The sequence below is a fragment of the Urocitellus parryii genome, unplaced genomic scaffold (genome assembly GCF_045843805.1).
Source record: "Urocitellus parryii isolate mUroPar1 unplaced genomic scaffold, mUroPar1.hap1 Scaffold_146, whole genome shotgun sequence".
NCBI classification, from domain to species: domain Eukaryota; kingdom Metazoa; phylum Chordata; class Mammalia; order Rodentia; family Sciuridae; genus Urocitellus; species Urocitellus parryii.
This window is the reverse complement of record NW_027552040.1, coordinates 159,488-166,021: the sequence shown is the minus strand read 5'-3', so window position 1 is coordinate 166,021 and position 6,534 is coordinate 159,488. Positions and strand designations below refer to the sequence as shown.

General features: G+C 42.5%; 1 pseudogene; it reads left to right on the top strand.

Annotated features, from left to right (window-relative positions):
- Positions 1–2,815: 2,815 nt before the first annotated feature.
- Positions 2,816–3,837, top strand: LOC144251692 (glycerol-3-phosphate dehydrogenase 1-like protein pseudogene; annotated as a pseudogene).
- The last annotated feature ends 2,697 nt before the right edge of the window (positions 3,838–6,534 follow it).

The following is a 6,534-nucleotide window of genomic DNA, read 5'->3' as shown; positions in this document are numbered from 1 at the left end:
AGAGTGGTTGTGAATGTGACCGACCTTAGAGAAAACAGGGGGAAGCCATTGGGACTGTCTGGAGCTGGATGTGTCATACTGTTAAGGTAGTGAGAAGGACATAAAGTGTAGTTATGTCTGGGAAAAACTTGGAGGAACTTTTTTTTCTGTGGGATTTCTATAGAAGTCAAAGTGCTTGACATTGTCAACAGCATTATAGTCTATTGAAGGGGAATTGTTCTTAAGAGATAACATTGTAGAATACCTCCGTGTTTTTGTTTTGTTTGGGTTTGCTTATTTGCAATACAGCTTTTTCCCTTAGAGTATGAAGAAGGCATCACATATTTTACCATTCCACATTATCTTCTGGAATGCCTGATTTGTTGAAGTCAGTGTGAAACCTGTGTTAAATAAAAGTCTGTTCCAAATTGAATTTGCAATAGATTCTAAATATCATTTAGAAAGTCATCTGTGTATTTAAAAAAAATCACTTCAAGGTAGGCACAGTGATGCACACCTGTAGTCCCAGCTACTCAGGAGTCTGAGGGAAGATGATTGTAAGTTGGAAACCAGCCTCAGCAAATTAGCAAGACCGTCTCAAAATGAAATAAAGGGGCTTGGAGTGTAGCTCAGTGGTAGAGCACTTGCTTATACTAGGCCCTGGATTCATTCTCTAGTCCTATGAAACAAAACAAAACAAATTACTTTATTTGCAGCAAAATGTGTTAATGTGAAAAAATTTAAAAGATGTATTTTTGTTATTTTCTTTAATATCTTACTCTTTTAAAAAATATTTATTTATTTGAATTAGGTATACATGACAGCAGAATGCATTTTGATTCATTGTACATAATTGTGGCACAATTTTATATTTCTATGGTTGTACAGGATGTAGCATCACACCAGATATGTAGTCATACATGTACCTAGGGTAGTGATGTCCATCTCATTCCACCACCTTTCCTACACCCATGCACCCTCTCTACTCTCCCTACCCTTTGCCCAATCAAAGTTCTTTCATTTTTCCCATGCCTCCCCCACCCTCTTTATGGATCAGCATCCACTTACCAGAGAGAACATTCAGCCTTTGATTTTTTGGGATTGGCTTACTTCGCTTAGCATAATATTCTCCAACTCCATCTGTTTACCTGCAAATGCCATAATTTTATTCTCTTTTAATGCTGAATAATATTTTATTGTGTATATACACACCACAGTTTCTTTATCCATTCATCTATTGAAGGGAACCTAGGTTGCTTCCACAGTTTAGCTATTGTGAATTCAGCTGCTATAAACATTGATGTGGCTGTGTTACTATAGCAGACTGATTTTAAGTCCTATGAGTATAGACTGATAGGGATAGCTGGGTCAGATAGTGATTCCATTCTAAGAATCCCTAAGGAATCTCCATACTGCTTTCCAGATTGGTTGTACCAATTTGCAGTCCCACCAGCAATGTATAAGTGTGCCTTTTACCTCACATCCTCACCAACATTTATTGTTGTCTGTATTCCTGATAACTGCCATTCTGACTGGTGTTAGAGGAAATCTTAGAGTAGTTTTGATTTACATTTCTCTAATTACTACAGATGTGGAACATTTTTTCATATATTTGTTGATCAAAGGCATATCTTCTTCTGAGAAGTGTCTGTTCAGCTCCTTAGCCCGTTTATTGATTGGGTTGTTTGTTTTTTGGTGTTAAGTTTTTTGAGTTCTTTATACATCCTGGAGATTAGTGCTCTGTCTGACATGTGTGGCGAAAATTTTCTCTCAAAATGTAGGCTCTCTGTTCACCTGATTGATTTTTTCTTTTGCTGAGAAGAAGCTTTTTAGTGTGAGTCTATCCCATTTATTAATTCTTGATTTTATTTCTTGTGCTTTAGGAGTCTTGTTAAGAAAGTTGGGGCCTAAAGTGACATTATGAAGATTTGGGCCTAATTTTTCCAGTTCTCCCAGCACTGTTAGTTGAAGAGGCTATATTTTCTCCAATGTATGTTTTTGGTGCTTTTGTCTAGTATGAGATAACTGTATTTGTGTGAGTTTGTCTCTATGTCTTCTATTCTTTAACAGTGGTCTATATATCTATTTTGGTACCTATACTAAGCTGTTTTTGTTACTATAGCTTTGTAGTATAGGTTAAGGTCTGCTACTGTGATGCCTCCTGCTTTTTACCTCACATCCTCACCAACATTTTACTTTGGCTATTCTGGGTCTCTTATTTTTCCAAATAAATTTCATGCTTGCTATTTCTATAAGGAATGATGTTGGGCTTTTAATTGGAATCACATTGAATCTGTATAGCGTTTTGGGTAGTTATGGCCATTTTCTCAATATTAATTTTGCCTATCCAAGAGCATCGGAGATCTTTCCATCTTCAAAGATCTTTCAATTTCGGGCACCGGGCACCGCGCGCAGGGAGGCGGGGTGGGCGACCTCGGGGCCAGGCTGGGCACTGCACGCCAGGGGAGGCCGCACGGAGGTCCTAGCCTGGAAATCTCTGGGCCCTCGTGCCCGCGGGGGCAACGCAGACCGAGGGCACCGCTCGCCCATGGGCACCTGTCCACGCCTAGGTATCCCCCGGCGAGGGCACAGAAACCACCTGCTCACCACGCCCTGATGTTTTGCACAATATTCTAAGGTCGTTCTCAATTCTCCCTACCGATCGCCTGGGTCTAGGAATTGAAGGAGGCCCAAGAATTAGTGTAGTTTTGATGTTGGGCAAACCGAAGCACAGAGGGCTTGCTATTCGGGTCTCTGGCGGGGCAAGCTCTGCCCATTAAGGGGTTCAGCTGTTGCAAAAATAATTGGTAATAATGTCAAGAAACTACAGAAGTTTGCCTCCACAGTCAAGATGTGGGTCTTTGAGGAAACAGTGAATGGGAGAAAACTGACAGACATCATAAATAATGACCACGAAAATGTCATCTCCCTGGACACAAGCTGCCAGAAAATGTGGTCGCCGTCTCCAATCTCAGCGAGGCTGTGCAGGATGCAGACCTGCTGGTGTTTGTCATCCCCCACCAGTTCATTCACAAGATCTGCGATGAGATCACTGGCAGAGTACCCAAGAAAGCACTGGGGATCACCCTCATCAAGGGCATAGACGAGGGCCCCAAGGGACTGAAACTCATTTCTGACATCATCCGGGAGAAGATGGGCATTGACATCAGTGTGCTGATGGGCGCCAACATTGCCAGCGAGGTGGCTGCGGAGAAGTTCTGTGAGACCACCATTGGCAGCAAAATCATGGAGAATGGCCTTCTCTTCAAAGAACTTCTGCAAACCCCCAATTTCCGAATAACTGTGGTTGATGATGCAGACACGGTTGAACTTTGTGGTGCTCTTAAGAACATTGTGGCCATGGGAGCTGGGTTCTGCGATGGCCTCCTCTGTGGAGACAACACCAAAGCCGCCGTCATCCGCCTCGGCCTCATGGAAATGATCGCTTTCGCCAGGATCTTCTGCAAGGGCCAGGTGTCCACAGCCACCTTCCTGGAGAGCTGCGGGGTGGCCGACCTGATAACCACCTGCTACGGAGGGCGGAACCGCAGGGTGGCAGAGGCATTCGCCAGAACCGGGAAGACCATTGAAGAATTGGAGAAGGAGATGCTGAATGGGCAGAAGCTCCAAGGACCTCAGACTTCTGCTGAAGTATACCGCATCCTCAAACAGAAGGGACTCATGGATAAGTTTCCATTGTTTTACTGCCGTGTATCAGATCTGCTAGGAAGGCCGACCTGTCTCAGAGATGCTGTCCTGTCTCCAGAGCCATCCAGAGCACATCTAACAGGAATCACATAAGGGGCTGGGGAAAGTCCTGCCTCTCCCTTCAGTCTTTTGGGTTCTTGTGAAAACCAACACTTGGCAACAAGAGATTTGCCCGATTGTGCTCCCAACACGGACATGTATGAATTGTTACAGGTTCGTTTTTGAATTACGAGAGGCAGTTCGTTGGCTCAACTGTACAGGGCAACAACTAAACACACATGTGGGCATGTGTGTTCATTTCTCATTGTGTGGGTGTTTCTACTAATCAATATTATACATCCTTTTTAAAGATCACATTTGAAATTTCCCCACTGTGGTACTCTATAAGATTGGGACTATCTCAGCTAAATTTTTTAGATGTACTTCACATGTATTTGAGTGGATGAATTATTTTTTTCTCCTTCTTTTGATGATAAATTTAACCAGCATTAAAATGGTTGGTAGGATGAGGAAGGGAATGTGTTCAAAGATCACCGTATTTAACATTTAAACACTATCTCAAACCAGCATAATTAACTTACTTTGATTGTGGGTTGGTGTTTTTTTTTTTTTTTTTACAATTAGATAATTCACTTATATACTTCCCCTCTTGCTGCAGTTTTCTGAACTTTTAGCCTTCTTTCTCTTCATTAGCTGCCAGAATGTGCTTTTGTAAAGATTTTAGCAGTGGGAGAAGACAGAAAATTCACCGGGATTTTCCTGCCGTGACTGACGTTCTTCTGATTAACAGACACTACCTACTCTGTGCTAGGTGGTGCTTTTATGCAAACATTTCTTAAGTCCCCCAGATCCTCTGAGAGGGTGCTGCTATTATTCCTCTTGTAAGGTGCAGTTGCTATACCTGGTCATCTGGGTGTGTGGGAACAGAGCCAGGAATGGAGTGCGGCACTCTCTACCTGCCAACATGTGGGACCTTTTAAGATACTACTAGGCTTTTCTGGCCTCCAGCTACTTGGTTGTGGCAAGTGTCCCATGCAACCTTTCCTGAGGTCCCAGGAGGACATTCTGACACTGAGATGTGTGGGGGTCAAGGTCTTGATGATTGCCACACCAGGTGTGGTCCACGTTCGGGTAGTATCTGCTTCACTCTTTGGAATCCAGGTTCCTAGGCCCTGCCCTGGACCCCTGCGTGCTGTCTCTGCTTCAGTACACCTCTGTGTGTTTCTGATGCTCACTCTAATTTGAGAACCACTACTTTCAAAAATTTATTTCATCCTGGCCTGTCACAACATTGTGTTCCACAGGAAGCAAGCATCCTGGACTCCAGGGATTGTTCCAGGAGTACAGGAGACCTGGGGGAAGCAGCATACGTCCATCCCTCTTGAAGGTGTAGAATGTATGTTAGTGTCAAGGGAAGCTGTTTGCTTATCCCGGTGAGTCCCAAACACGTTAGGCTTAGGGAGATGCTTTAAGGAAACTAGCCAAAGTTTCCAGGGAACACTGTTATAGGCTGAGGTGACTTTAGGACAGCTCGAGTGGATCCTTTGCTCTCTGCAAGCAATGAGCATGAATAGCTAGCTACCTGTGGAATTGTGAGTTCTGAGCTTTTGCAGTTCAGGTCAGCCATGAATCTTTTATGGAGCTTTAAGGTGACACTGTCGAGTACAACCAAGTCTACTTGTCAGCCTCGCTGAAACGCACATCATGTGGGATAAGTGCTTTTAATTTTAGAATTAGAATGGAATGACTGTACCCCTCAAAATGAGATTGGTTTCAGAATACCATTCCACAGTTACCTTATATAGCATTCCATAAGTATTAAAAGAACCTATGAATGTCATTTATATATTCATAAATTTTTAGTTACTTTGTGAGATTTTTTTTTTTGCCCCACCCCACCCAACCCAACCCTAGTTTGAGGGGTTATTTTTCCCTTCTTTCTTTTGTTCTTCTATAACTGAAATGATTGTAGAATTGATTTCTGTGGGAATTCTAAAAGCTATCTAAAACACTTCTGGAGCCTTTTTCAGCCTCATACACAGAAGTAATGGAAGCGCACACAATGCTACAGGTTTCAGCAGTTTTAATGCCGCTGTTAAATCAATTTTGGGGTCTCCTGATAAATCTTTTTTAAAGTTTGTACATAGGTAACAAAGAGTTACTTTTTAAGATATAAAAAGGGCTGTAAGCTAATTGTGGTGTCTACTAAGTAGGATCATGTGTTGGGAAAATTTGGGGATTTTGAGTTTTCCCATCTGCATTCGGCCTCCTCTGGGTTTTGAACCTGAATGTTTTTTTCTTTCCAAATCCCCTCTTACTGGAGCTGGGCATTGTGGCACATGCCTATCATCCCTGTACCCTGGGAGGCTGAGGCAGGAGAGTCATGAGTTCAAAGCCAGCCTCAGCACTTAGCAAGGCCCTAAGCAACTTAGCAAGACCCTGTCTCTAAATAAAATGTATAAAAAGGGCTGGGGATGTGGCTCAGTGGTTAAGTGCCTCTGGATATACTCCCTGGTACCAAAAAAATATATCTATATCCCTCCTTACCGCTCTGAATTTTGCTGACCATACCTCTTGAACATACTTATGATAATGTGCACATTATGGGAAAAGGTAAATTTTATATAAGTTTATGCTCTGCTACTTATAGATATTTATTACTCTACAAGTCATCTATTTTTGTAACCACCTGTGGTCCGTCCTTTATTTTAATTCACACTTCTTATTAATGATGGTGATAGGAAGGGAGGCACCGAGATGAGGAAAGTTCATTTCTACTATTTCAGCCAATCTTTGAATGTAAAAACTACCCTGTGGCCTTGCTGTTTTCCACCCTGCCCGGTGTGG